At 51.2% G+C, this 7,964-nt stretch overlaps 1 non-coding gene across 1 annotated transcript; it reads left to right on the top strand.

Annotated features, from left to right (window-relative positions):
- The first annotated feature begins 1,316 nt into the window (after window positions 1-1,316).
- On the top strand, window positions 1,317-1,388 carry TRNAT-GGU (transfer RNA threonine (anticodon GGU)). Its single transcript has one exon. It is a non-coding gene; the product is annotated as a tRNA-Thr (tRNA).
- The last annotated feature ends 6,576 nt before the right edge of the window (window positions 1,389-7,964 follow it).

The following is a 7,964-nucleotide window of genomic DNA, read 5'->3' as shown; positions in this document are numbered from 1 at the left end:
AGAGAACTCTGGCTGACCCAAGGCCATTCCAGCAGCTGTAAGTGGAGGAGTGGGGAATCAAACCCGGTTCTCCCAGATCGGAGTCTGCACACTTAACCACTACACTGAACTGGCTCTCCAAAGCACCAAACGACGGCAAAGCAAAAGGGACTTTAACACTCCGACATGTGCACACCCACTTATTTGTATTTCATGCGCCAATGACGACAGGCATGAGCGGCTTCCACGGAGAATGTCCCTACCTGGAACCCAAAGCTGCCGGGCGCCACAACAGAGTCACAAGACTCCTCCATAGCACAAAAGCCCCTTTGTCACCAAGGCCCCTCGAGGGAACCCAACGGCCTTATCGAGACCTTCAGCCGCTGTCAGGCTGCTCAGGAGACCGGGAGTTCCAAAACACAGCTCAAAGCCGAGAGCACCTCCCTCCAGAAAGACCCTTAGGAAGCAAAAGGCTTAAATGCTCCAAAGCAGGGGTGTCCAAACTTCAGTTAAGGGAGGGACGGTGGCTCAGTGGTAGAGCATCTGCTTGGGAAGCAGAAGGTCCCAGGTTCAATCCCCGGCATCTCCAACTAAAAGGGTCCAGGCAAGTAGGCGTGAAAAACCTCAGCTTGAGACCCTGGAGAGCCATGAATGGGGTTGTGGCTCAGTGGTAGAGCATCTGCTTGGGAAGCAGAAGGTTCCAGGTTCAATCCCCGGCATCTCCAACTCAAAAGGGTCCAGGCAAGTAGGCGTGAAAAACCTCAGCTGGAGACCCTGGAGAGCCATGAATGGGGCTGTGGCTCAGTGGTAGAGCATCTGCCTGGGAAGCAGAAGGTCCCAGGTTCAATCCCCGGCATCTCCAACTCAAAAGGGTCCAGGCAAGTAGGCGTGAAAAACCTCAGCTGGAGACCCTGGAGAGCCATGAATGGGGCTGTGGCTCAGTGGCAGAGCATCTGCTTGGTAAGCAGAAGGTCCCAGGTTCAATCCCCGGCATCTCCAACTCAAAAGGGTCCAGGCAAGTAGGCGTGAAAAACCTCAGCTGGAGACCCTGGAGAGCCATGAATGGGCTGTGGCTCAGTGGTAGAGCATCTGCTTGGTAAGCAGAAGGTCCCAGGTTCAATCCCCGGCATCTCCAACTCAAAAGGGTCCAGGCAAGTAGGCATGAAAAACCTCAGCTGGAGACCCTGGAGAGCCATGAATGGGGCTGTGGCTCAGTGGTAGAGCATCTGCTTGGTAAGCAGAAGGTCCCAGGTTCAATCCCCGGCATCTCCAACTCAAAAGGGTCCAGGCAAGTAGGCGTGAAGAACCTCAGCTGGAGACCCTGGAGAGCCATGAATGGGGCTGTGGCTCAGTGGTAGAGCATCTGCTTGGTAAGCAGAAGGTCCCAGGTTCAATCCCTGGCATCTCCAAAAAGGCTCCAGGCAAGTAGGCGTGAAAATCCTCAGCTTGAGACTCTGGAGAGCCGCTGCCAGTCTGAGAAGACAATACTGACTTTGATGGACCCAGGGGGGTCTGATTCAGTAGAAGGCAGCTTCATATGTTCAGTTCGGGACCGACACGCGGCTCTTTCACACATATTGTGTGGCTCTCAAAGCCGCCCCCCCTTTCTGCCAGCTTAGAGAAGGCATTTAAAGTTAAAGTTGCTTCCTTCCACCTCTCGCTCTCTCCTCCCTCCCCCATCTATTTCCTTCCTTCCATGCGGCTCTCAAACATCTGGCGTTTGTTCGATGTGGCTCTTACGTTAAGCGAGTTCAGGCACCCCTGCTGCAAAGGAACGATGAAGCGATTGTGAAAAGGAAACGGGACCGCCGTCGGCACAAAGCTTTGTGCTGTGATCGGACCACTCCCAGAGCCCTTCCCGTCCCAGTAGGCTTTCCCCACATATTCCCTTTGCCACGAAGAGGATGTCTCACCTTCTGCGCCCTTTGCCTGGGTGCGTCAACAGAACGCAAAGGACGGCTGTTGCACTGTCACAAGTAGCAGCGAATCCTACTCAGTCAAAATGGCTGCCTCTCAGAGATTCCAGTCTCTGCCTTTTTTGTCTTGGGGCCTCTCTTGCCAATGTATCATAGCAGAGTATCCGAGAAGGATCTGCAAGATCCAAGTTCAAATCCCCACTTAGAATCACAGAATCCTAAAGTTGGAAGGGACCTCCAGGGTCATCTAGCCCAACCCCCTGCACAATGCAGGAAACTCACAAACACCCCCCCCCCCTAAATTCACAGGATCCTCATTGCTATCAGATGGCCCTCTAGCCTCTGTTGAAGAACCTCCAAGGAAGGAGAATTATAGAATCACAGAGTTGGAAGGGACCTCCAGGGTCATCTAGCCCAACCCCCTGCACAATGCAGGAAGCTCACAAGTTCCTCCCCCTAAATTCACAGGATCTGCATTGCTGTCAGATGGCCACCTAGCCTCTTGTCTCCAAAGGAAGGAGAGCCCACCACCTCCCAAGGAGGAAGTCTGTTCCACTGAGGAACCGCTCTAACAGTCAGGAAGTTCTTCCTAATGTTGAGCCGGAAACTCTTGTGATTTAGTTTCAACCCGTTGATTCTGGTCCTACCTTCTGGAGCCACAGAAAACAATTCCACCCCATCCTCTATAGGACAGCCCTTCAAGTACTTGAAGATAATGATCCTATCACCTCTCAGCCGCCTCCTCTCCAGGCTAAATATCCCCAGCTCCTTCAACCTTTCCTCGTAGGACTTGGTCTCCAGACCCCTCATCCTCTATAGGACAGCCCTTCAAGTCCTTGAAGATGGTGATCCTATCACCTCCCAGCCGCCTCCTCTCCAGGCTAAACATCCCCAGCTCCTTCAAACGTTCCTCATAAGACTTGGTCTCCAGACCCCTCATCCTCTCTATGACAGCCTTTCAAGTACTTGAAGATGGTGATCCTATCACCTCTCAGCCGCCTCCTCTCCAGGCTAAATATCCCCAGCTCCTTCAACCTTTCCTCATAGGACTTGGTCTCCAGACCCCTCATCCTCTATAGGACAGCCCTTCAAGTCCTTGAAGATGGTGATCCTATCACCTCTCAGCCGCCTCCTCTCCAGGCTAAACACGCCCAGCTCCTTCAACCTTTCCTCATAAGACTTGGTCTCCAGACCCCTCATCCTCTCTATGACAGCCTTTCAAGTACTTGAAGATGGTGATCCTATCACCTCTCAGCCGCCTCCTCTTCAGGCTAAACATCCCCAGCTCCTTCAACCTTTCCTCATAGGACTCGGTCTCCAGACCCCTCACCATCTTCGTCGCCCTCCTCTGGACCCGTTCCAGCTTCTCTAGATCCTTCTTAAAATGTGGTGCCCAAACAATCTCTGTGTGTGAACGCTAAGGGACCATGTGGTGAGTAGCTTGTAGCCTACAAAGACCTTTTGAGGCCTTGTCGCAAGACTGTGATGCTTCTGAGTATCTCCTTCCTTCACCAAAAGAACAAACCCCTTCTGTCTTGGCTTTAAACCAGCGAAGGACAGGTGCCCGCTAGACAGCAAAGGATGTTAGCAGTTACGGGTAGCCTCAACCTTTCTAGGCCTCAAAAGATTTCCAGACTGAGAGACTTAACTTCACCCCTCAGTGTGATTCAGCCTGGGGAAGCCTGCATTTTTGAGTAACAAATATCTGCTGGGTCAGGAGGCCCTTTTGTGAGAACCGAGGTTGCTGCTTGAAATTCTTTTGCCAGACTGAAGGCAAAACAACTCTTGCTCAGAAAAAGAGACTGGTTTTCAGAGGGAGGGAAAAAGTGCCCAAAAAAGATTCCTGTAAAAGACATTTTTTTTAGCCACGCCTGTTCCTTAACCTGCTAAATCTTCCTTCCTTCCTTCCTTCCTTCCTTCCTTCCTTCCTGTGTTGATCTTATACCTCTCACACATACACAGGTGCTTTGCTTTTGCCTGCCTCTTTGTAGCAACCCCCAACTTCCTTGGTGGTCTCCCACCCAAGCAAGAACCAGGCCTGACCCTGAACCAGTGGTACTTCTTCACCCAAAGGGTGATTAACACGTGGAACTCACTGCTACAGGAGGTGACGGCGGCTACAAGCATAGCCAGCTTCAAGAGGGGATTGGATAACCATAAGGAGCAGAGGTCCATCGGTGGCTCTTACCCACAGCATATTGTTGGAACTCTCTGTCTGAGGCAAGTGATGCTCTGTATTCTTGGTGCTTGGGGGGGCAGAGTAGGAGGGCTTCTAGTGTCCTGGCCCCACTGGTGTACCTCCTGATGGCACCTGTTTTTTTTGGCCACTGTGTGAAACAGAGTGTTGGACTGGATGCGCCATTGGCCTGATCCAATGTGGCTTCTCTTATGCTCTCATGTCTGGGGCAGTGATGGTCTGTATCCTTGGCCCTTGTGGGGGGGCACAGTGGGAGGGCTTCTAGTGCCCTGGCCACACTGGTGGACCTCCTGAGGGCATCTGGTTTTCTGGCCACTGTGTGACACAGAGTGTTGGACTGGATGGGCCATTCTCCTGATCCAACATGGCTTCTCTTAGGTTCTTAGGGACAATAATCTCTGTATTCTTGGCACTTGGGGGGAAGAATGGGAGGGCTTCTGAAGCTCTGGCCCCACTGGTGGACCTCCTGATTGCCCCTGGATTTTAGCCGCTGTGTGACACAGAGTGTTGGACTGGAGGGGCCACTGGCCTGATCCAACAGGGCTTCTCTTATGTGACACAGAGTGTTGGACTGGATGGGCCATTGACCTGATCCAACAGGGCTTCTCGTATGTTCTTCTGCACTTAGCTTCCAAGATCTGATGAGATCAGGTTAAGCCTTTGCCCATCTAGGACAGGGCGAGCCTCTTCTACTGGGAATTTAACTTCTGCCACCGGAAGGATTACCACTTCTGATTCCAATCAGGAGAGCAAAATGCCGGTGGCCAGTAAAGTAACCATAAGCCGCCCTCCACCTCTGAATGTGCCTGTCTCAGCTGCAGAAAACCGACCCGGGTCCCCCTTCTCTCCTCCCGGGAGAGCGGCCAGAAAAAACTGCCCCGTTAGCTGTGTGTGTACTGAACAGCTGTTCAAAGCCGAGAGGTTTTGCGAGCAATAAATGATATCCTGTAATCAGCCCGTGCAAACAGCCTCTCGCTTATCTGTCTTAAAGGGATGAATTAATTGACCAGAGTAAATGTAATACAATATCCTCAGGAGAACGGATTTGGAGGCAAGCGAATTACAGCCCAGGGGGCCACATCCGGCCTACGTGAGTTTTTCCATCCAGGCCTCCAGCGGCTTAATAGTGTCAGCCAGAAGGTAGAATTGACTGGTCGCTGGTGCCCCCGAAAAGGGCAAGGGAGGGGAAGGGCCCTTATCAGCAGCTTAAGAACTTAAGAGAAGCCCTGTTGGATCAGGCCAATGGCCCCTCCAGTCCAACACTCTGGGTCACATAAGAAAAGCCATGTTGGATCAGGCCAATGGCCCATGCAGCCCAACACTCTGTGTCACATAAGAATATAAGAGAAGCCCTGCTGGATCAGGCCAATGGCCCATGCAGCCCAACACTCTGTGTCACACAAGAACATAAGAGAAGCCCTGTTGGATCAGGCCAATGGCCCCTCCAGTCCAACACTCTGTGTCACACAGTGGCCAAAAAAACCCAGGCGCCATCAGGAGGTTCACAAATGGGGCTAGAAGTCCTTCCACTTTGCCCCCCCCAAGCACCAAGAATACAGAACATCACTGCCCCAGACAGTTCCAATAATATGCTGTGGCTACTAGCCACTGATGGACCTCTGCTCCATATTTTTATTCAATTCCCTCTTGAAGCTGGCTATGCTTGTAGCCGCCTCCACCTCCTGTGGCAGTGAATTCCTTGTGTTAATCACCCTTTGGGTGAAGAAGTTTTTGCTTTTATCTGTTTTAACCTGATTGCTCAGCAATTTCATGGAATGTCCACGAGTTCTTGTATTGTGAGAAAGGGAAAAAAGTACCTCTTTCTCTACTTTCTCCATCCCATGCGTTATCTTGTAAACCTCTATCATGTCACCCCGCAGTCGACGTTTCTCCAAGCTAAAGAGCCCCAAGCGTTTTAACCTTTCTTCAAAGGGAAAGTGTTCCAAACCTGTAATCATTCTAGTTGCCCTTTTCTTCACTTGTTCCAATGCTATAATATCCTTTTTGAGGTGCGGCGACCAGAATTGCACACAGTACTCCAAATGAGGCCGCACCATCGATTTATACCGGGGCATTATGATACTGGCTGATTTGTTTTCAATTCCCTTCCTAATAATTCCCAGCATGGCGTTGGCCTTTTTTATTGCAATCGCACACTGTCTTGACATATACAGTGAAAGTTGCTTTCTTTCCACCTCTCCCTCCCCACATCTATTTGCCTGCCTGCCTTGCCGCCCTCAAATATCTGACGTTCATGTCTTGCGGCTCTCAAACATTTGATGTTTATTCTAGGTGCCTCTTCTGTTAAGAAGGTTTGGCCACTCCTGACCTCAATGAATAAAGGCAAGCCCAAATAAGCCAGTACAGCCTGCCCGCAAGAGACACTCTTTGTAAGACATTCAAGTTCCGTTCGACGCTGACAACAAACACATCCGTTCCCTGCATCATCACTTAAGTAACGAAAGCTTTCAGTCACTGAGATGCAAGGAAAACCAAGGCCATTGATCCCTTCTGTTCGGAGGCAGAATTGACCTTCACCCCCCCCCCCCTCTAAGTGCCTGGAAGCTTTAATAGGCAGGGAGATGCTTCTTCTGCCTAAGAAGATTTATCGTTTCTGGATGCGATTAAGGATCCCGGATAAAAGCCTGACATCTCCAAACAGAGGGGGGAAGGTGAAGGGGGCAAAGAAAAGCCATCAGGATGGAATCAGGTTTCCACAACAGGGGTGAGGTCTTGGCTCAGTGGTAGAGCATCCGTTTTGCAAGCAGAAGGTGCCAAGTTCAATCCCCGGCAACTCCATTTAAAAGGACCAGGCAGGAGGGGAGTGGAGGGGAAAGAACTCCACCAGCCCTTTCCTAGAGAGCGGCTGCCAGTCCGAGTGGGCAATATTGATCTTCCTTCTGTTGGCTGAGGCTCAAGAAGCCAGTGGGGGTGGATTAGGCTGAGTGTGTGTTTGTCTGTGTCCTTTATAAGGTTTATATCTCCCTGACCTGGCGTTACATTACGATGATGAGGATGACGATATTGGATTTGTGTCCCGCCCTCCACTCTGAATCTCAGAGCAGCTTACAATCTCCTTTATCTTCGTCTCCCACAACAGCCACCCTGCGAGGTAAGCGGGGCTAAGAGAGCTCTAACAGAAGCTACCCTTTCAAGGACTGAACCTGGAACCTTCTGCATGCCGAACAGAGCGATGGCCCTGAAGTCACAAGCCGCAAGGCCTCATCAGGAGGGCCTTTCTGTGTGTTGGGGGGAGCTCTGTTACAGTTTTTCTCCCGTGCACGAAAAGAGAAAGCAGCCAGGATCTGAGTAAACGCTTTGTCAATTCAGGGTTCCTCTTGGTGGAGATGACTCCACTCGTGCGGAGCAGGAGACCTGTGGAAGCCCTGGTTCCCTCCAAAACATTTCCTGGCACCCACCAGGTGTTCTCAGATGGTGTTTCAACAGCAGCTTCCACCACAGTGCCCGGATCTTCCCTGCCTGACTGAAGATAAGATGCGGCAGCCATTTTGTAGCTGACTGGGCCTCTTGCGGCAGCCATTTTGTAGATACACCCTCCAAACCATGTTAGAACTCCAAAAGCACCCGTCAGCTAAAAATAAAAATAGGGACCCCCGGATTAAAGTGTCAGATTAGGACACAGGAGACCCAAGGAGGTCAGACCAGAACCAAGGGGTTGAAATTAAATCAAGAGAGTTTCTGGCTCAATATTAGGAAGAACTTCCTGACTGTTAGAGCGGTTCCTCAGTGGAACAGGCTTCCTCCTTGGGAGGTGGTGGGCTCTCCTTCCTTGGAGGTTTCTAAACAGAGGCTAGATGGCCATCTGACAGCAATGAAGATCCTGTGAATTTAGGGGGAAGTGTTTGTGAGTT

Source organism: Heteronotia binoei, chromosome 3 (genome assembly GCF_032191835.1).
Source record: "Heteronotia binoei isolate CCM8104 ecotype False Entrance Well chromosome 3, APGP_CSIRO_Hbin_v1, whole genome shotgun sequence".
Taxonomy (NCBI): Eukaryota; Metazoa; Chordata; class Lepidosauria; order Squamata; family Gekkonidae; genus Heteronotia; species Heteronotia binoei.
Note: the sequence above shows the minus strand (reverse complement) of the source record. Positions and strands in the feature narration are given on the sequence as shown.